The sequence below is a fragment of the Castor canadensis genome, chromosome 1 (assembly GCF_047511655.1).
Source record: "Castor canadensis chromosome 1, mCasCan1.hap1v2, whole genome shotgun sequence".
Taxonomy (NCBI): Eukaryota; Metazoa; Chordata; class Mammalia; order Rodentia; family Castoridae; genus Castor; species Castor canadensis.
Genome location: NC_133386.1, coordinates 44,143,845 through 44,167,302, shown reverse-complemented (window position 1 = coordinate 44,167,302; position 23,458 = coordinate 44,143,845). Strand labels below are relative to the sequence as shown.

Below are 23,458 nucleotides of genomic sequence, written 5' to 3'. Positions count from 1 at the left end.
CAAATGTTCAAACATGGCTCTTTTGTTTCTGATCTTGGTACTTTTCTCATCATACCCACATTTATCTCCTGCAGCAGCACAAATTTCTTGAGTGTGGGCATGGGATATAATATTAAAATAATACTTAAATACTATGAACTAACCATATTAACATTCTTTTTTGTCATTTCAAAGTTTATTTTTTTTAAATGTGGAATGCTTCATGAGTTTTCGTATCATTGTGCAGATGCCATGGTCATCTTCTCTGTATAGTTCCAATTTTAGGAGATGTGCTGCCAAAGTGAGCTCTTGTGGTTATATTCTTGATGTGACTCTCTTGTACCCACATCCCTAGCTGGTGCATGTGGGGTACATAATAGAAAACAATGAACCACCATAATGATATTCCCCCAAATATTAAAAGAACAAAGGGCATAAACCCATCACAAATACAAGAACTAAACAATTTCTGTTATGGACTAGGAGTTAGGGCAGGGCACAGAATTAGTAGATTGCTGGACTTTCCAGCTTGGGAATGTAATTTTCAATGACAAGAGTGAAGTTGATTATAAATGTACGATACTGTAGGCCAACAGTGTAATTCTTAATTTTCCCAAATATTATTTAAATTATCAGAAGCCAAAGACCAAGAAGGAATGACCAAGGAGGCCTAAGCCTAAACTGATCTCAACTTAGAGTCAGGCTTGCAAACCAAAAAGAATTGTAGCAAAAATGAGCTTCACTATGTATCAGGGAGGCAGAGAGCTTTACCATGGAGAAAATCTTGACTTTGAATACATCATTAAGACAGAGACTACCAGAGAATAATATAAGCTCTAAAAGCAGGTTTCAATCAATGATCCTGCCAGGAAATACTGCAAAGAGAGTATAGCAGGCCTTGGTTTCACATACAAGATCTATACTTCTCCCCTCTCTATTTTTTTTCTCTTTCAGTTAAAAATTAATTCTATGAATTTAGTAAAATTCTATCATGTCTCTGTTCTGGTTAATTCTCTCTGGCACTCCTACCATGTTACCCATTTTTTGTTTTCTTCATAGCACTCATGAATCTGACATCTGCTCACTGCATGGCCAGTGCTGGTATATATCAAGCACTTAATAATTGTTGACTAATTTGATAACTTGTCAGGAGAGGAAGTTAAAACAAAAGGGAAAAAAGACAGTGCTAATTCTATTCAGCTGTATTTCCTGTGCTTGTTTAGGAAAGGGTTGGTAGGGGAATCGCCAATCACCTCAAAATTCAGAATTTTTTTCTTGAAAACAATTGGAGTTTGGGGGTTCTGGTATTTGATTTCTAATTCCACCAAGTCTTGGATAAAATTTCTCAAAAATGACATTTTTCATTTCTACAGTTCCAGACCCTGTCCCTGTATCAGGCACATTGTGAGTGTTTAACATGAACCTAATGAATTCTGATTTACACAGGACTAAGAGTTCAGGTCACAACTTAGCATTCAAAACAAAAGAATACAATTCATTTAGAATGGATTCTCCAACTATACTTAGAAACGAGAACTGACTGGCTGGAAGGTCAACTTTGCTAACTCACTGCCAGGAAAGTGGGACTTTTCAAAGTGCTTAGAGGTGGTGAAAATGTGTTGGCTCTCACTTCATGTATTTACAGAATGACACATTCACAGACACTCAGTGACTTAGAGTGAAGGGCAAAATGTGCCCTTCAGGAAGGCTCAGTATGGTAGAATTGACTGGAAATTACAATGTGGTGTAGAAAGGCTGAAACCAGTGTTCTGGCGGGGCCAGTACTCCAGGGGTCTTACAAGACCATGTGGACACGTGCATTTGGCTTTTGCTCACACTCTGTAGAATCTATTCACTGTTAACAGGACTCCTATTTTGTTCAGATACTCATCTATCCTGCATATGAAGTAATGCCAGCTCCACTCAATCCTAATTGGATATTATTGTTCCCCTGCCAGAAATTGAGTGTGTGGCCCAGGGACCTGGTCTTTGCCCATGAACAAGATAGGTAAGAATCTCTGGTAAAGGTTCCATATGCTAAGATCTATTTCCATACCTGCCTCAGGACCTGCTCAGGACCTGTACAGACCTGCTGTGTCTGTACCTGAAGCCTGGAACTGTACCTGAGCATGAAGCCAGGACACTGCTGATGGTAGCATGGAGAAAAGAGATAAGCTAAATCCGTGGTGATGATGGTGAGTAGCAACCCCCAACCTAGTTACTGAATACTTCTGGATTCCCTGATATTTGAGATAATGTATTTATATTATTTAAGTCAATTTGGCAGAGGGATTTTCTAACAAAAGTAGGTAAAGACACTTCAGCTGATATAAGGATTATACTCTTCATTCTAGCATGCTCAAATTTTCATGCTCATACTTTTCATTCTAGCATGCTCAAAGTGCCCTTTCAATAATAGAAGAAGAGCAAGTTAGAATAGATGTCACATAATGCTATATGTTTTTACTTCTTAAAAAAGATTCAGGGAAATTCCAACTCTAAGGAACCAAATCCACAATTTCCTAAAGTAGAAAAAGTACAATTTTTTTTAAAAGAGAGGGAGGAATATTCATTTTTTCCCCAGTAATGATGCATCGACCCATTTATCTGAAAATGAGGACAGTTTTAAAAGATATTCCTATTTTCAGCTATACCAAATTTTATGGTAAGAGAAAGGAGGAAAGGACTAGCTGTCAGGATGTGAAATCTTTAATATGGAAACTTAAACTTCTGAGGACAAAAATGATGTCACAGGTTTGTATTCCCAGGATCCAATATAGAACCTAATAAATAAAGGCTTGTCAAATAAACACACTGAAAAACTGGGAAGGTATATCCCAAATGATATCACAGGGGGTATTTCTACAAACATTTCAAGAATAGGATTCTTGCTGTGCAAAATTTCAAGATGCCCAAACTTCCAGGATTTTGATTATTTCATATTGTAATGGTGTATACTTTCAAAATTATAAATTCCATTTTATTTACATAAAAATATAAATGGCTCTCTATTCCTTAAGTATGGATGGCAAATAGAGCCTTTTTTCTAACAAGCACTGTAGAAATAAGGGAAATAGAGTAATTTAAAGTACAGACACTGACAATCACTACCTCAGCCAGGTGACCAAGCTCAACATCAACAGTGATAAGTCATTTGGATATAAACCTTTGATACAATGAGGAAAATGCACCTTACCTCTATGGTCTTCCTCCCCCAAATGCATAAGCACAGAATAATTATGAGAAAAACATAAGGTAAATTTCAGGAGAGAGACATTGTAGAAAACACTGACCAGTTCTTCTCCAAAAGATAAAGGTCATCAAAAATGAGGAGAGTCTGAGAAACTGTCAACAGCCAAGAAAAGCCCAAAGAGACACAATGACTAAATATAATGTGGTATCCTGGGTGAGATCCTTGAATGGAAAAAGTACATTAGGTAAAAAGGAAAAGACAAAACTGAATAAAATATGGGCTTCTAGTTAATTAAAATATAAACTTTATATGTGTTATATAGAATGTTAATGTGGGAAACTTCGTATAGGATGTCTGGGATGTATGGTAACTCTATGTACTATCTTCACATTTTTCCTATAAAGTATTCCAAAAATGAAGTTATTTTAAAAATAGATGGTCCAAAACCAGATACATTTAATTTTTATCTGTGTTTCCCATTTTCCAATAATTTACTCATGATATAGAGCTGGGTTTGCCCTATTGATAATAAACTTATATTTAAAAGTAGCCAGGTATGGTGGTGCATGCCTATAATCCCAGCTATTCAGGAGGTGGAGATCAAGAGCATCACAGATCAAGGCCAGCCCTGGGAAAACACTGAGACCCCCCCATCTCAACAAATAAGCTATGTATAGTGGTATGTGTTTGTAATCCTAACTATTCAGGTGGCATAGAGGATCTTGGTTCAAGGCTGGTCCTTTGGCAAAAATTTGAGACCCTATTAAAAAATCAAAGCAAAAAGGACTGAGGGTGTGGCTCAAGTGTAGTATGCCTGCCTAGCAATTATAAGGGTCTGAGTCCAAATTCCAGTAACACCAAAAAAAAGCATATGCACATCACAGAAATTAATTATAGCCTGTTCTTTGACAGCAAATATCAAATACATTTATGACAGTAATTAAGGTCACAGAATAGTTTTGTATTTTGAAGTGCTTTTTGCAAAGTGTCATTTGTAAGTTGGATACTAGTACGAAGAGAAGTGCTATTAACAAAATTGTACTGACTTATTTTAAAATAAGTGGATACCAAAGGACAATTTGTACAGCCTTTACCCAGAACAGGACCTTGTGTCTTCTCATCTGCCTTCACACTTTTGTGATCTTGAAAAATAAGGCAAGTACTGGCTATGCTATTAGGCTATTAATTTAACTTTTATAATTAGAGATCATATGAATTATTCAGGGTTTGAACTTTAGTTTTGAAAACAATTAACTGGAATGAACTTTGGTAAATTACTTAGCTGTTTTTTTGTGTCTCAATTTCCTCATCTCTAAAAAGGACTAATAGTAATTATCTGATACAACACAAGGTTGTCATGATGATATGTGAAGTAATAAGACATTGTCTGTTTTCTGTTGCTATACCTGAATACTTGAGTCTGGATAATTTATAAAGGACCCAAGTTCTTTTTAGTTCATAGCTCCAGAGATTAGAAGTCCAAAATTAGATGGCCACATCTGTTGAGGATGTGCTACATCAAAACAGAGTGGAAAAGTTTAAGACCAAGAAGGCTTGCAAGGAAGAGAGAGAATACAGGGATGGCATCACTTTATAATAACCCACTCTCCGGATAATTAACCAGTTCCCTTAACTCCCTCCAGAAAGGCATTAATCTCCCCAATAATCTAATCACCTCTTAAAGGCCCCACATCCCAACACAGTCACAATAGCATAAATCTCAACGTGAGTTTTAGAGGAGACAAATCATCTTCAGATCACATCAGGTATGAAAAGTGTTTGGGAGGTAAGGGACATTTCAGAGTACAAAACATTCTTTGTAAATACAAATGTTTACTGAAAAATAAACTCTGGCATGTTCTGGTGAACGGGAAAAATTCTGTAAGAAGAGAGATTAGTAATTATAAATTTTTCCAAAAATGAGAGAAAGCCATATATGCTTGTTATACTAATTTATCCAAGTTAGTCACTGTGAAATATTTATGTAGGCTACATATCCCTTTCACAACTCTCATAGGAATATCAAATTTGAGAGGTAAATCTACTAGCCTGAAGTTGTAATAAGAGTTAATTAATAGAAAATATGACTAAACATATAGTAAGTTAAGCATATAAGCTGCATATGGCCATAATTTTTAAATGATCTCAGTCTCCCAAAATCAGTAACCTCTCTTACAAATACTCATGTTTCCACTCCTTTCCTTGGTTGTCATGGAATTGCCAAGTATTAAAGTACCCGTATTTATTAATATCATCCTGAAGGACAGCACAAAGTTTTTACAGCACAGCAGCAAATAATTTCCCCAGTTTTCTTTTGCTCCACTTTTTAACTATAAAAGGTAAGGTGGTGGCATCCTGCACCTATCAGGGTTAGGTGAAGAACCCTGAAAATATAGACCTGATGTTTATATAGGAAAGGGGTAGCCATCTCCTCTTTTCTCCTGAAAGTCAGGAACAAGGTCTTTGTCCCTTGACAAGGATCCCAGATTTTTATTCTTCAAAATATAAATGAATCTTTTTCAGAAGAGACAAACCTACTGCCTCCAGGGTAGGTTTTATAGCAATTGAAACTGTCCCATGTGTTGGTTTGAAATGTCAAATAGTAGCCACTCCATCACTTCAGGCTACAAGGATAAATTTGAAAAATATTTTTTGAAGATGTCATAGATGGAAAGACTATGGGGTAGAGAATCTCCAAAGTTTCTCTCTCTCTCTTTTTTTTTTTTTTTTTGAGTCTGTCTTAAAAGGCATTTTCTTCCTCAATTAGCATTCCAAAGAAAATGAAGACTTATTCATTAGGCAGAAATGTTCTTTATAAATATCAACCAAATTGGAGTAAAAGTTCAGTCAGGCATTGCTGCATTCTTGACTAGGGTTCTTTAGAGAGCAGAATCAGGATTTCTGGCCTAGAATCTGTTTTAGTGAGCTCACTATATAATTATGCTCAGTAGTCTCAAGTTTAAGAAGCATTGGTTAGTTTTTTATATGTGTGTGTTGGGTTCTTGCATGGTCGCCATGAAATTCCTTTTCTTCTTGTTGATGGTTAGTTAGTATGTGTTACTCATCCATACCTTTTGATACCTTTACATAGGAGGAGTGAATTCCCCTTGGCACCCTGACCCTTAGCTACGTTTTGGTTGAATGAGGATATGAAAGTGAGAAGATTTTGAAAGTTTGCCTAGAGCAGAGTGGAACCATCAGCAGGAACTAGGGTCTATTCTGTCTTCCAAAACTACTGCATGCCTTCCACCCCATCCAAGCTGTACTGTGCTCCTCAAGATTCAGTTTGCTTTTTCCAAGGCAGTAGCATTGGAAGGAGCAACCCTAGTGGCTATTTTTATCTGCCAAAGTTCCATGGCAGTGTAACAAAGTTGCTACTCTTGAAAACTCTTTCTTAACACTTTACTAGGTTCTGCCTGCCTTTTCACACTATACACTTTTCTTCAAATTGCAGAAGCCAATCGATTTCTTATCTCTTCTTTGTGCATTGGAAATGATGGTCCTCTCTGGGTTGACTCCTTCTTTGGAAGGTATCACCCAGGTCTTGGTAGATGAGGTTTGATAGAGAGTGAAGGGACCTTCTGGCTCATGAGTACAGATTCAATACAAGTTTGGGAACTTGTGATGCTGAATTGTTTCCCTACCATTAAGGCTTTGAGTGGAGCTGGGAAGGCAGAGTCAACAATCACTACTCTCCAGTAAATAAGATTTACTTTTCATCGCCTTCAAAGCTTTTTCTTCCAAGCTTTTGAGGGCATCCATAAGTTGGCCCAATACTACAAATCCAAATCTATTCTCATTATTTTCCAAAGCTAGCCTTCCTTTCCTCAAACAAGTCAATCATCTTCATATAAGCATGTCTCATTTCTTTCTACTTAAAGGTTCTTATTTCAACCTTCTTCCTCTATAAAACTTCCCTATTTCCATTTCTTTATGAAATACTTCTGACTATTCTTGCTTCCCTGTTTTCTCAATTTCTGAAGCACTTGTCCTCCAAACCATACAATTTAACCATTAACTACATACTATGCCATATTATTTGCTTTTGGGATAATGTGTCTAATTTTTCTGCTCTGCAACTAAATTATAAGCATAATGAGTCATTTCACATCTCTCACTTTACAAATACAGAAACCCCTGTAAGTGCAGAAGAGAAATTAGTACCACAGATTTACACCTAGTTTTAGCACGAGGCTCTCAGCCTCCCTCACCCTTCTCCCGTTTAATTCCATTCCACTGGCACTCTTTCCAATTCTCAATTTCTCCAGCTCTCTCATTTTGCTTTTTCTGTGAATAACTTCTCTTTCTCTTGGATATTAATAAATGTTCATTCCACTGGATAAATATTTTATCTATATATGTAAACCTCCAAGTATACTTGTAAAATATAGTTATGGATTATCTTGACTGTGGCATTTCATAAATGAGTTATTATGGCATTGTGATAAGTTCTGACAAATTGAATCTGTTAATATTCATTCATGAGGAGTTTTATGAGAAATCTTAGGAAACCTGCCCTGTTTTTATTATTTAAAAAGTTATTCCCTTCTGTTATTTGAACTCGTAAATGTCATTCCTTCATTTATGTAAAGATCTACCAACTCATTACATGAAACGTTGTACATGCAGTATCTGTCTTAGTGTTCATAGACTCACATCTGATAAAAATATAGTTCTACACTATCTTTTAGGGCCTCTTCTCAATTGAAAACATTTAGTATATTTATTGGTTCTATCTCTAAACACATATCTATCTCATTTGCTCTTCTCAGAGCATATCCATCCATCCCATTTAGGGGTTGGGTTCTGTTTCACCTAGCACAAATCTTAATATAATAATTTAACTCAATAGGGGAATATTCTTCTCACATAACAGGAACTAGGAAGACCTACTTGAAAGTGATTCCAATTAGATGTGGGATCCAAGGAGGGACAGTCTCACCTGGGTCATGATGGCTCCATATTCCCTTTTCTACTTGTAAGGCTTGGTATATTTTTATTTTCCTGGCATTTTTCACAATTTCAGTATTGCTGCCCAATCTTTTGTTTCCCACCTAGGTTTTTGGTAAGAAGCAAACAAAATAAAACAACATGTCAGGAGAGTAAAACTTTTTATCTTCAGCAAATTTGAACTTACCTCTAAAGGACAGCGCTGTGTCATATGGTCACAGCAGCTGCAAGGGAAGTGAGGAAATGTGTTATGTTTTAGTTGGCTGTTTTGTGGTCCTGTCCAAAGTTGGGTTTTTTATTAGTAGGGAAGGAGGTGAGAATATTAGATAGACAACGGGCAGTGTCTGTCACATAGAAGGGTCAGAAGCAATTCCTCATGAGTGATGAACACCTACTATCAGAGCTTCAGTATGTGGCAAGATCATGACAGTGTGGATGGTTGAGATATCCTAAGTTTGAGAAAGCTCTGAGCAGAATTCCAAGCACTCATATACTATCCTTTTGTTTCACAATTAAAGTACTCATTAGGTAAGATCGAATAAATGCTTCAGGTGTTCCTAACATTGAACACAGGAGAAAGTATTAGTTGATTTTCTGTAGCCAATAACATAATACCACAAATCAGGTAAATTTAATAAAAGGGATTTTAGAGCCGGGTGTGGTGATGCAGGCCTATAGCCCAGCACTTGGGAAGGAGACTGAAGTATAAAGAACATGAGGTCAAAGCAAGCCTCTGCTACATAGTAAGACACTATGTCAATTAAAAAAGAGAGAGAGAAAGAGATTTGACTGACTCATGGTCTGGAGGCCAAACTCGTGTGTGTGTGTGTGTGTGTGTGTGTGTTCCCTCTGGTCTGATTTCTTTCTCCCTCTCTTCTTATAAAGCCATCAGAATTTGATCACTGAGGTTTCACTCCATCATCTTATCCTCATCACCTCCCAAAGCTCCCCATCCATATGTTGTTGGATTAAGTTTCCATCCATTTAATACCTCACAATAGTGATAAAATTTCAATACATGAACTCTTGGGGGTGGAGGGCACACACTCAAACTATATCCAAACCACAGCAGAGACCTGGAGAAAAATGTTGGTTCTATTCTGAAAAGGCAAAATTTAACACAGTTAAAAACAAAAACAAAACAAAACAAAAAACACTGCTTTTTTTTCAAACATTACTATCAGTTTATGGATGTTTGCTGCCACCTGCAGTTTAAACTTGGTATTACTCTGGTCATCACCTATAACTGGAGCATATAAGGAAATGAAAGAAAGGATGAGTATCCTTGTCACTACTGCTTCCTTTCATTACTTAAAATTGAATTTCCTGTTTGCAAACCCATGCTCATAGCAGCATTTTTAAGCAATATTCTGAATGTGAAAGCAATTCAAGTGTTCATTGATAGATAAGTGGATGTACAACTGTGATTTATACACCCAATAGGATATTATTCAACCTTAAAAAGGAGGTATTGACATACCCTGCGATGTATGAACCTTGAAAAAAATATGCTAAGTGGAAGAATCCAGTCACAAAATGACAAATATTGAATAATTTCACTTATGTGGTGTTCCTAGAACGCTCAAATTCATGGAGACTGGAAGCAGAATGGTGGGAGCCAGGAGCTGTAGGGAGGAGGGAATGGGGAGGTAGTATTTATTGAGTAAAGAGTTTTAGTTGATAAAGACAAAAGAGTTCCAAAGATGGTTGATGGTGGTAGTTTCACAACAATGTAAATATTCTTAATGCTTTTAATACTTAAAATGGTAAATTTCATGTCATGTATATTTTACTATAATAAAAAAGAAATTAATATTGGACTTAGGGAAGTGGAGTAAGAGGAATCTGGGTGTATTCCTATATTACCATGTTGTGATAAATTGGCACTGAGTTTATGGGCTTCCCTACTACCAATTGTTATGAACATTATTTTGGCAATATCAGGGATGCAGCGATTTAATATACTACAAAAAATGTAATGATTTCAGCTACAAATAAGGGTAATTTGTGCAATTCATATTTCTCTGTAAAAGAAATTTCTTGGTATGTGGAGCTGAAAATTTTCATTACAATACATACTTTTGGAGATGTTTAACAGCCCGAAATAATTTTTAAAAATCATTTTCATGGTCTTTTCCCATTTTATTTTCATGGTCTCTTAGTATAACTTTAGAACATAGCAAAATAACAAAGTTATTTATGTGTTTATCTTATTTTAACTTTTAAGAACTATATAATCCTTCTATTTTATTTATTCTGGAAAGAAAGCAGGTGGGGACCTCCTGTGTCCATGAAATGTCTATTACACAGAATTTCTGAATGGTCATATTTCAAATTGAACATATTGCATATAATGAATTCATACAGTTTAAGTCATTTACAAAACTCTTCTGAAGTAATGCTTTTAGTTTTCTGGCCACTGAAAGTTTAATGGGTTTCAGGCTGCAGCAGTCTCTTCCTCCTTTCCCCTTTCAGTTTAAAATTGGCTTCCACTCCAGTACTTGTGATTTGGAGCGTGGGCAACTGTTACCTGTTATTCTTCTAAAGAGTGGCCCACATGACAGGCACAGAAACTGCATTTTGGTCTTTTAGAAAATTGACTACAATCTTTTTTCCTAAGTTGAGGTAGACACACTATTTTTTTAAGGAAACACATGGAAAAGAAACTGAATTGAGAAAGATATAAGTAAGACACCTAAAAAACTAGATAGCATTTGTTGCCCTCAACACAGAGAAACGAAAGCAGATACTTTAAAGCAACTGAGGCCAATAGGAGAAGAGGACCAGGAACTAGAGAAAAGGTTAGTTCAAGAAGAATTAACTTAGAAGGTAACACACATGCACAGGAAATCAGTGCGAGTCAACTCTCTGTATAGCTATCCTTATCTCAACCAGCAAAAACCCTTGTTCCTTCCTATTATTGCTTATACTCTCTCTTCAACAAAATTAGAGATAAGGGCAAAATAGTTTCTGCCGGGTAGCGAGGGGGTAAGGGGGAGAGGGAGGGGGCGGAGGGGTAATGGAGGGGGTGGGGGAAGGGGGGAAAAATGACCCAAACATTGTATGCACATATGAATAAAATAAAAATTAAAAAAATAAAATGAATAAATAAATAAAAGAAACTGAATTGAGAAAGATACTGAAAAATCAGAAAATATGAAAAAGTATAGATGCAGAATCCAAAGGATCTTGAAGACTTGTCCCTGTGAGATAAAGGATGACTTCTGCAAAGAAAAGCAACAAAATTGCTAATGGCCTCTAAAGGGCATTTACCATATATTTCCCCTTATGCTGAATGCTAAGTGGAGCTATTTGAGAAAGGAGAGGAGAGCGCTTTATTCTTCCTCTGTGGCAGAAAGGAGCATAGTTGGCTCTCAACTGCTACTCCTCTGGGTCCACAGGGCTCGAGAGTGGTGCAGCTGATGACTGAGCATGGCAGGGGTGTAGCACCAGCCTGTCCTGGTGGCATGGAGCACTGCTTTCACAGGCATCTCCTGGATCATTCAGTATCAGCTTATTTAACTTACCCTTCCCTTTTAAATGATCTCACTGTAGTCTTTGAAATTCTAGAGCCATCATCATCATACTCTCACCTGTGCAGCCTGTGCCATGCTTTCTGGAAAACTCTTTGGATTCTCAATGTACTTCTCCTGAACTGCTTAAAATGAAACCCAACCGTATCCTGAGGCCCCTGGTCCTCCTGCATCCTCTCAAGTCCCCATTAAGCCTTGGTGCAGGAAGCAGGGTAAGAAGCTCTTGTGTTGGCCAGTCACACTTCTGAAAGTGGTCGAGAAAGGCTTGACCATGGGGAGCTCTTTGGACAGGCCTGATAGAGAAGTTATACCTAGAAACAGTCTGTTGTGGGAAAGACAGGTATGATTTTTCTGCCTAGTTTCCTCTCATTTCCTGCTTCCCACTGTCAAAAAGACAGGAGGAGCCAGAGACCCTGAGTGTGTGGCTGGTTGGCTGATCTCAGTGGCACAACGTTCAACCTGCATTTGTGGCCCAGGCAGGACACGATATCAGATGGTTCAGGAGGTAAGGTAACACAGAGAATATAACAGGGTATAGAAGAAAGGATGAATACACTGTCTCATTTTCTCTTTCTAAATAAATATGTACATCACCCAACACATTTTTTCCATCCAGAAACCTAACACTCCTCCTTGATTCTTTCCATTCTTTCCCTAGACACATTCCATAAAGGTGCAAAATATCTTAAAAAATATACACCAAATCCATTTTCCTTCTCTGTGGGCAGCATGTCACCTGTACTCCCACATTGACTTCCTAACTTATGCCATATTATAACAACCAAAGTCATCTTTAAAAAAATAAATCAATCATCTCAGGTACCTACTTAAAACTCTTAATATAATCCCAATACCTCCCATGTGCTGTGATTACAAAACTATTAACTCCTCTATACTATGTGAAAGGCATAGCCCTACCACTTGAGCTATGCCTCCAGCCCTTTTTTCTTTTTAGTTTTTCTGTTTGTTTGTTTGTTTTGTTTTTTGGATAGGATCTTGTGTCTGGAACCATCCTTGGACAATGATCTTCCTACCTACCCCTCCCACATAGGAGGAATTACATGTGTGAGCCCCCACACCAGACATAGCTAGACATAGCCCTTAAACCTTTCATCATGGGGGATGAAGGTAAACAGAACAGGAAATGATCTCTGCCTTACAGAATTTATTTTTTGTCAACAGAAGGAAGTTGATTTAGTCAGCTGTCACTGTGACCAAATACCCAAAATAATTTACAAAGAGGAAGTGTTTATTTTGGTTCATGGTTTCAGAGGTTTCAGTCTATGGTCACTTGGCCCTATTGCTTTGGACCTGTTGGGCACAGTGAATCATGGTAGGAACATGTGGGAGTAGACTGTTCACCTCACAGCAACAGGGAAGGGAATAGACAGAGAGAAATTGGCAGGCATTCCAATATCTCCTTGAAGGGCATAATGACCTAACTTCCTTCCACTAAGCCCTACCTCCTAAAGGTTCCACCACCTTTCAATAAGATCACTCTGGGCACCAAACATTTAACACATGGGCTTTTGAGGCACACTCCAGACCCAAAGTATATGAGAAGTTAATAACAATAAACAATAATGAAATAATTTATTTCATTTAACAATAAATGAAATAAATGTAGAGCAGGGTAGAGAAGGTTGGGGAATGCGAGGGAGATGAGTGACAATTTTAAATTGGTGGATGTGTTTGGAAGAAGATGGCACTGATTAGTGAATTCGAGGAGAAGAGATGGTTTCTGTGGAGAAGTCTGACAGGAGAGGATCAGGCAGTTTAGACGGTATAAGGCAGGATCGTGTCTTTGTCTTCAAGAGCCAGCAAGAGGTTGGTACAAGCAGAACCTTATGAGTAATGCTGTAAGTAGGTTGCGCCAGGTCATCTCGGGCTAAGTAGGCCAATGTTGGGACTTTGGCTCTTGTTGTGAATAAAATGGAAAGCTGCCTCAGTGATTTAAGCAGGTGAGTACTGTACTGTAACATGTTTTTAAAGCATACCCACAGTAAGCAAATATAAAAATAAAAAGCAGGCTGTTGCAATAATCCAGGTGAGAGGACGGTGGCAGGCAGCTGTGGGGTGGTGAGATGTGTCAGGTTCTAGATGATATATTTTGAGGGTGGAGGTAACGGCATCTCTTGGTGGATTGGATGAAGGATGAGAGAAAGAGAGGTCAAGGATGATGGCAAGGACTTTTGGCAGGGAACTTGGCAGGGAAGAGTTGTGTTCAGATGAGATGGACAAGGGTGCTGGTGGAGTGGGTTTGGGGAAAGTGAAGATGAGAATAAAGAGCTAAAATCATTGAAAAACAAGGAGAAATGAACTGGAGGTTGATAGATGACAGCTGCTATGACAGGTACTGGATGATATGAGCTGATGACAAGTGAGGGTATGTTTGGGCAAAGGCAAAGAAGATTGGTTTGAAAGCAGTAATAAGAACTCCTGTCCCACTTCTAGGTCCTGCAGCCTGTGGAGTGGGGGAGGTAGGAAGGAACAGACGCTTGAAAGGGATGCAGGGAAGGAGAGTGCTCAGGGGAGAGACCAATTCCTATGAAAGTAAGAAAACAAATTGTTTCTAAAAGTGGTCGAGGTGTAGAAGATTTTGCTGATGAGGGTCTGTGAATCTCACAGGCACATTAGGAATATTTCAGGAACTGGGGAGGGATGGGAGAAAAGGACAGAAGAGGGGACTCACAGAGCCTTGTGGGTTTGGAAGGTAGGATGTGGGGGGAGCCTGGGCTTCTCTGAGGTGACAGATATAAGCAGACAAGTGCTAGGATGATGAATTTCAGGTTGACAGTGGTGGAAGGCTACAAATGCTGAGAAACAGAAATGGCAGGGGAAGCAGGGTCTCGGTTGTACTGTTCAGACCTCCCATCACCCTAATGATGAAGGCATAAGACTTAATCTAGGTGTAACTGTGCCACCCCAGCAGGATGTAGCCCCTGCCTGCCTCATTTACCTCAGCCCATGCCAGTCTCCTCTTCACCCTGTACAGTAGCGTACTAGCTTCCAGTAGTTTCTAGAACTGAGCTCTTCTCAGCTTCATGGCCTTTGTATTTGCAGTTTCCTCTGTCAGAAACACTCTCCTCTCAGGTCTTGCCTGGCTGACTCCTTTCCTCCCTCATCATTCCTCTGAAATACGACTTCCTCTGTGAGGCTAAAAGTAGACTCCTCTGGCTATTCTTCATCACAGCACCCTTTAATTTCCACCAAAGCAGTTTATATGTTTCATATAAATTCTCATTTAAATTAAAGACATAAAGACAATGGCTATGTGTGTCTCATTACCTGTTATATCCCCACTGCCCAGTACAGAATCTGGTATAAGTGCGTAGTAAATAGTGATTGAATAAATGAAACTCAACCAGAGATAATGAGAACCAAGAGGTGGAAAGGGAATTACTATGGAAGGACACAGCAATTAATTTCTAATCTTCACCTCAACATACCAGTTCTGCAAAGGCAATATTAAAACTTGCTGCCTTTGGGAGGAAGGAGCAGCAAACCAGACAAGCAGATGGCTTGTCATTGTGCTGACTCATTGGTCCTTCCGGTTGTTGTATGGAAAGACCCGTTATAAGTGGCAGCCCTGCTCTCTGGAACATCACAGAGCAGAAGGTAAAGAGCCCTGAGAGCAGCAGCATCTCTCCTTCACATCCTGTATCCTTTTGTTGGCTTAAGGAGAGATTGGTGGTGGTTGTGATGAATTTTATATGTGCAAACTAGTTGGACTACCTGTGAGCATATTAGTGAGGGGGTTCTCAGTTCTAATCAAAAGAATTAGAGTGAATAGGACAGAGGACAATAACTTCCCACTTTGCTTAAATATGCCATTGGGCTGAGGGTGTCACTCATTGAAACAATGCAGTAGAATTACAAGCAAAAATGAAAATAAATATAGCACACATCATTCCCCATTCCCCTTCCAATGATTGTCCAACTTAGAAAATAAAGATATGTGGATATAATACAATACTGTGAATTCCTTAAAATCATAAATGGAATTATGATTATAAAATCATAAATGAAAATAAGATTTATAATATCCAGAAAGTAGAATATACAATTAAATATGTATTGAAATTTCAAAAGTGAAAAAGTGTCTTATGATGAATAAGGGTTTAAAGTAACATGCACATGAAACAGATATGTTGAAGTGACAAATACAAGAATCTTTTTTTCACTGTTCTTTTATACTGTTATAATTTTTAATTGAAAAGCCATCAGATCTCTGTTGTGTAAGAGCCCATATGTAAAAGAGTAGCATTATGAACACTGTCTATTGTTGTGTTTTGTGTGCATTTGTCAAAGAATCATGTCTGGACTCAAATCAATTGAAGCTTCTTGTGCAGCAATTTTCCCACAGTGATTTGTGCATTTCCACCATTATGCTAAACTGAGTTGGCTAAGAATGCATCTGAACTTATGCTGACATCTATATCTGCATTTATGTAAATGTAGCCCTTGAAATTATTTGGAGAGTCATGACAGAAATTTACAAGATCCATATATTAATTATATTGAACAAAAGAGCTGGGAAAGAAGTTCCTGCAAATGAAAAGAGCAATCTTCATTTCTAAGTCAAGGACATAGAGCCCGTGCCTGGAGATCTTGCCAAGAGTCTGACTCCAACGATCAGTGAGAACTCTGAGACCTCTGAGCTCCTTTGGCACTCATGAAGCTACTATGTCATTTCAAGGTGGTTTATTCATTCACCGTTCTTTTCCAGGGTACACATCATATCAGAAGATGTAATAGGTGCAGGGAGTACATGCCCTTCCCTCAGAGAACTCATCATCTAGCACTTGCTTTCTTCTGCCTCCCTAACGAGGATATGGTTGACATCTCCTGCAACGTGTGCAAATGACCTGTTGGCAGAATAACTGAGCTTCATATGTTTTCAAGGGTGGATGAATTGAGTGCCCCACAATATAGATGTTGAAAGCCTGTTCCCCAATATGATGGTATCTGAAGATAGCACCTTTCAGAGACATAATTAGCTATAGATGTGCTCACAACCATGGGGCTCTCAAGAAGGGTTTAGTGAACTTATAAAAGGCGGACGAGACACCAGAGCCATCTCTTCCCCATGTGAAGACACAGTGACAGGCAGCTATCTATGAGCCAGGCCTTCACTAGGACCTGGCCATATTGGCATCTTGATTTCAGACATTCAGCCTACAGAATTGTGAGAAATAAATGTCTCTTATTTAAAGCACCCAAGTCTATGCATTTTTGTTATGATGTCCTGAACTGACAAAATAATGGGTCTGGGAATATTTTTTAAATATAATTAATTTATTTGAGAATGAGGTTTACTAAGAGATCTTTAGATTTCTTCCTAGTAATATATTGGTAATGAACTCCAACTTTAAAAAAATTTTATTAGGATATATTCATTGTACAGGGAGGGTTCATTGTAACAGTTACAAATAGGCTTACATTGTACATTGGTTATATCGCCTCCCACTCTCTCCATCCTTTAGCCCCTCCCCACCAAAGCAATTGCAAGAAGTTTCACTGTTCTACTTTGTATATGTATAAAGTCCATCACCATATTCCCTCACCTTCATCTTCTTCATTCACCCTCTTCTCTCCCACAAGTACCCCCCACTACCTATTTTACAACCCTGTCTTATGTTATTAATTGCTGATAAACTTCACTTTTAATTTTTTTGCAATAGACCTTTTTTTTAATTCATTAATTCATATGTGCATATGTTGTTTGGGTCATTTCTCCCCCTGCCCCCTGCTCCCTCCCTCTCCTCCTACCTCCCTCATTTCCAGGAAGAACCTGTTCTGTCCTTTTCTCCAATTTTGTTGAGGAGATGACAAAAGCAATAATAAGAAAGGCATAACGTTTTTGCTAGTTGAGATAAGGATAGCTATATGAGAGATTCCTAACATTGCTTGCATGTGCAAGTGCATTACAACCCAAGTTGATTCATCTCTACCTGGCCTCTTCAGTACTTCCCGGTCACCTTCCCATACTGACCTCTGTGGCTTTAAGGTTACTGTATTAGTTCCTCTGTAGTGGGGACAATCAAACACTTTCAAGTTTTGGGTTTCCTGCCTATCCCCATTCATCCCGTATGTTCTCTCCCCTTAGCATGTGACCCAAGTCCAACAACATAGCTGCATTTGCTCTAGATCTAAAGTCCACATGTGAGGGAGAACATATGATTTTTGGTCTTCTGAGCCTGGCTAACCTCGCTCATGATGATGTTCTCCAGTTCCATCCATTTACTTGCGAATGATAAGATTTCATTCTTCTTCATGGTTGAGTAAAATTCCATTGTGTATAAATAGCACATTTTCTTAATCCATTTGTCAGTAGTGGGGCATCTTGGCTGTTTCCATAACTTGGCTATTGTGAATAGCGCTGCAATAAACATGGTTATGCAGGTGCCTCTGGAGTAACCCGAGTCACATTCCTTTGGGTATATCTCTAGGAGTGGGATTGCTGGATCATATGGCAGATCTGTGTTTTTTATAAAGCCTCCATATCGTTTTCTAGAGTGCTTGTACTAGCTTGCATTCCCACTAGCAGTATATGAAGGTTCCTTTTTCTCCACATCCTCTCCAACACCTGTTGTTGTTGGTGTTCTTGATGATAGCTATTCTAACAAGGGTGAGTTGGAATCTTACTGTGGTTATGATTTGCATTTCCTTTATGGCCAGAGATGTTGAGCATTTTTTCATGTGTTTTTTGGCCATTTAAATTTCTTGAGAAAGTTCTATTTAGTTCAGTTGCCCATTTCTTTATTGGTTCATTGATTTTGGGAGAATTTAGTTTTTTAAGTTCCCTGTATATTCTGGTTATCAGCCCTTTGTCTGATGTATAGCTGGCAAATATTTTGTCCCACTCTGTGGGTGGTCTCTTCACTTTAGAGACCATTTCTTTTGTTCAGAAGATTTTTAATTTTATGTAGTCCCATTTGTTCATCCTTTCTCTTAGTTGCTGAGCTGCTGGGGTTCTATTGAAGAAGTCCTTGCTTATACCTATTGTTTCCAGAGTATTCCCTACACTTTCCTATACTAACTTCAGAGTTTTTGGGTCTGATATTAAGGTCCTTGATCCATTTTGAGTTGATACTACTACAGGGTGATAAACATGGATCTAGCTTCAGTTTTTTGCAGGCAGATAACCACTTTTCCCAGTGGCATTTGTTGAAGAGGCTGTCTTTTCTCCATCATATATTTTTAGCGCCTTTGTCAAAAACAAGGTGGATTCATATCTGGGTCTTCTATTCTGTTCCACTGGTCTTCATGTCTGTTTTTGTGCCAGTATCATGCTGTTTTTATTGCTATTGCTTTGTAATATAGTTTGAAGTCAGGTATTGTGATACCTCCAGCATTGCTCTTTTTGCTAAGTATTGCTTTGGCTATTTGTGGTCTCTTGTGTTTCCAAATGAACTTTAGGGTAGATTTTTCAATCTCTGTGATGAAAGTCATTGGGATTTTGATGGGAATTGCATTAAACATGTAGATTGCTTTTGGTAGTATAGCCATTTTTACTATGTTGATTCTACCAATCCATGAACACAGGAGATCTTTCCACCTTCTGTAGTCTTCCTTGATCTCTTTCTTCAGGGGTTTGTAGTTCTCCTTGTAGAGGTCATTCACATACTTTGTTAAGTTTACTCCTAGGTATTTGATTTTTTTAGGCTATTGTAAATGTAATTGTTCCCATATATTCTTTTCAATTTGTTCACTGTTGGTGTATAGAAAAGCTGTTGATTTTGTATCCTGCCACCTTGCTATAGCTGTTTATGTTGTCTAGGAGATTTTGGGCTGAGTTTTTTGGGTCTTTAAGATATAGAATCATGTCATCTGCAAATAGAGATATTTTGACAGTTTCTTTACCTATTTGTATTCCTTTTATTTCTACTTCTTGCCTAATTCTCTGGCTAGAAATTTCAGGACTATGTTGAATAGGAGTGGGGACAGTGGGCACCCTTGTCTCATTCCTGATTTTAAGGGAAATGGTTTCAGTTTATTTTTTATTTTTAAAATTTTTTTATTGTTTTATTATTCATATGTGCATACAAGGCTTGGGTCGTTTCTCCCCCCTGCCCCCATCCCCTCCCTTACCACCCACTCTGCCCCCTCCTTCTCCTCCCCACCCCCTCAATACCCAGCAGAAACTATTTTGCCCTTATCTCTAATTTTCTTGAAGAGAGAGTATAAGCAATAATAGGAAGGAACAAGGGTTTTTGCTAGTTGAGATAAGGATAGCTATACAGGGAGTTGACTCTGGTTTCAGTTTTTCACCATTAAGCATGATGGTGACTGTAGATTTGTCATATATAGCCTTTACAATGTTGAGGCACTTTCTTTCTATTTCTAGTTTTCTTAGAGCTTTTATCATGAAGTGGTGTTGGATCTTATCAAAGGCTTTTTCTTCATCTATTGAGATGATCAAGTGGTTTTTGTCTTTGCTTCTATTAGTGTGCTGCATTACATTTATAGATTTATGTATGTTGAACCACCCTGCATTCCTGGGATGAAGCCGATTTGGTCATGGTGAATGCGCTTTCTGATATGTTGTTGGATTTGGTTTGCCATTATTTTATTGAGGATTTTTGCATCAATGTCCATTAAGGAGATTGGCCTATAGTTCTCCTCTTTGGAGATGTCTTTGTCTGGTTTTGGGATGAGTGTAATACTGGCTTCATAAAATGTGTTAGGCAGTGTTCCTTCCCTTTCTATTTCATGGAAAAGTTTAAGGCAGGCTGATGTTAGTTCTTCTTTAAAGGTCTGATAGAATTCAGCAGAGAATCTGTCAGGTCCTGTACTTTTCTTTATTGGGAGACTCTTTATTGCTGCTTCAATATCATTTTGTGTTATAGATCTATTCAGGTGATTAATATCTTCTTGGTTCAATTTTGGATGGTCATAAGTATCTAGAAATTTGTCCATTTCTTCAAGATCTTCAAATTTATTGGAATATAGGTAGTCTCTGATGATTCCCTGGATTTCCATGGTGTTTGTTGTTATCTTCCCTTTTGAATTTCTGATTTTACTGATTTGGGTTTTTTTCTCTCCTCATTTTAGTCAGGTTTGCCAGGGGTCTATCAATCTTGTTTATTTTTTCAAAGAACTAGCTTTTTGTTTTGTTAATTCTTTGTATTTTTTTGTTCTATTTCATTAATGTAGGCCCTTGTTTTTATTATTTCTCTCCTTCTGCTTGTTTTGGGATTTGCTTGTTCTTGTTTTTTCTAGGAGTTTGAGATGAAGCATTAGGTCATTGATTTGAGATCTCTCTGTCCTTTTAATATATGCACTCATGGCTACAAACTTTCCTCTTAGGCCTGCCTTGCTGTGTCCCATAGGTTCTGGTAGGTTGTGTTTTTATTTTCATTAACTTCCAGGAACTTTTAATTTCCTCTTTCATTTCATCAATGACCCACTGATCATTGAGCAATGTGTTGTTCAGCTTCCAACTGTTTGCATGTTTTCTACTGTTGTTTTTGTTGTTGAGTTCCAGTTTTAATGCATTGTGATCAGATAGAATGCATGGGATTATTTCTGTTTTCTTATATTTGTGGAGGCTTGCTTTGTGCCCTAAGATATGATCAGTTTTGGAGAAAATTCTATGGGCTGCTGAGAAGAATGCATATTGTGTGGATGTTGGATGAAATATTCTGTAGACATCAACCAGGTCTGTTTGATCTATGGTATGATGTAGTTCTAGAATTTCGTTATTGATTTTTTGTTTGGATGACCATCGATTGGTGATGGGGGTATTAAAGTCTCCCACTACCACTGTGTTGGAGGTTATATATGTTTTTAGGTCCTTCAGAGTCTGTTTGATGAAATTGGATGCACTGACATTGGGTGCTTATAGGTTGATAATTGTTATTTCCTTTTGGTGTATTTCTCCTTTAATTAACATGGAATGTCCTTCTTTATCTTGTTTGATCAATGTAAGTCTGAAGTCTACTTTGTCTGAGATAAGTATTGCTACTCTTGCCTGTTTTCAGGGGCCATTGGCTTGGTAAATCTTCTTCCAGCCTTTCACCCTAAGCCTGTGTCTTTTGATGGGGGAGTTAAGTCTGTTAGCATTCAGTGTTAATATTGATAGGTATGTGGTGATTCCTGTCATTTAGTTGTTTTTTCTGTTTAAGGGTTTGATTGTGTGCAGCTGAATCAGTGTTACTGTCTGATTCCTTGTCTTTTCTTCCTGTGGTTTGGTATTGCCTGTCCTCTCATGGTTTTGTTTGCTTTCATTTTCTGTATGCAGAATTCCTTGAAGTATCTTTTGTAGTGGTGGCTTGGTGGTCATACATTGTTTTAGTTTCTGCTTGTTATGGAAGACTTTTACTGCTCCATCTATTTTGAACAATAGTTTTGCTGGGTAGAGTATCCTAGGATTGAAGTTATTTTTATTCAGTGCCCAGAATACCTCACTCTATGCCTTTCTTGCTTTTAAGGTTTCCATTGAGAAATCTGCTGTGATTTTGATGGGTTTACCTTTATATGTTATTTGTTTTTTCTCTCTTACAGCTTTCAATATTCTTTCTCTGTTCTCTGTGATTGTTGTTTTAATGATAATATGTCATGGGGTGGTTCTATATTGGTCAAGTCAGTTTGGTGTCCTGGAGGCTTCCTGTACCTGAATGGGCATAGCTTTCTCTAGATTTGGGAAATTTTCTGTTATTATTTTGCTGAATATATTACAAATTCCTTTGGCTTGCACCTCTTCTCCTTCAATGCCCATGATTCTCAGGTTTAGTCTTTTGATGGAGTCAATGAGTTCTTGCATATTTCTTTCACAGGTTTGAGTTGTTTGACTCGTAGTTCTTCCGTTTTTCCTTTAATTTCCATTTTATCTTCAAGTTCTGAGATTCTCTCTTCCACTTGGTCTAGTCTTCTAGAGTGGCCTTCTATTGTGTTTTGTGTTTTTGTTTCATTCTTTTTTCTGAGGTTTTCCATATCATGAGTCACTTCCTCTTTAATATTGTGTATTTTCATCTGTAATTCATTTATCTCTCTATAGTGTTGTCTGTTTCACTTTGGTTTTTATTTAGGGCTCCTATGAATTCATTTATTTGTTTCTGTGTCTTCTCATATTCTTTATTTTTGGTGTCTTGAAATTTCTTGAGTGCCTCTTTGTACATTTTGGTTAACCATGTCTAATAAAATCTCCATGAAATTCTCAGTGATTACTTGTAGCCTTTCTTTTTTAGGGTGTTCTTGTGGGCTTTGTTGGGTTCCTCAGTATTGTTTATCTTTGTTTTGTTGGAGTCCAGAACTGGGTATCCATTTTCTTCATTTCCCCCTGAATCCTGTATTAAATTATTTTGGGGAGGAGAATGGTTTTCAACCCTTTTTCATCTTCCCAGTACTCCACTTGGTACGTGTAACTATGTTCTTGATAGGCTAGTTGGTGGTTTCAGTCACCTGTTTTCTATCCCTTGGTTTAATGTTGTTTTGTGGCTACATTGGGTTTTTATCTAAGTGTGTGTGTGCTATTTCTGTCCCTGGTTTGTTGTAATTTAGTATTAACTAATTCACAATAGTAAAACTAACAAAAATAAAGCAAAACAAAACAAAAAACCAAACAAAACCAAAAAACCCCAAAGAAATCAATGGGGAGAGAGGAACAAACAAACACAAAGAAACAAAAAACAAAACAAACAAAGAAACAAAAAACCAAAAATTCCGAGTTCAGGAACAAAGAATTTCAGTCTTAGTTTGAGTTCTGGTGTTACTCCTCCAGCATCCAGTCCTGGTGTTGGTATGTAAGCCGAACCTCTGTTGTAGTCTTACCAGGTGGTTGGGTAGTTTTTTTTTTTTT

The 23,458-nt window shown here is 37.8% G+C and overlaps 1 long non-coding RNA gene and 1 other non-coding gene across 4 annotated transcripts in view; one reads left to right on the top strand and one right to left on the bottom strand.

Moving 5' to 3' along the window:
* The window catches only part of LOC141423986 (uncharacterized), a 60,980-nt gene that overhangs the window by 12,510 nt on the left and 25,012 nt on the right, over positions 1-23,458 (top strand). For all 3 annotated transcript variants that reach the window (XR_012448772.1, XR_012448768.1, XR_012448771.1), the window contains exon 2: positions 2,045-2,174. This is a non-coding gene — a long non-coding RNA (uncharacterized lncRNA). The remainder of the gene's footprint in view (positions 1-2,044; positions 2,175-23,458) is intronic.
* Positions 185-288, bottom strand: LOC141416299 (U6 spliceosomal RNA). The gene has a single exon (XR_012441049.1). It is a non-coding gene; the product is annotated as a U6 spliceosomal RNA (small nuclear RNA).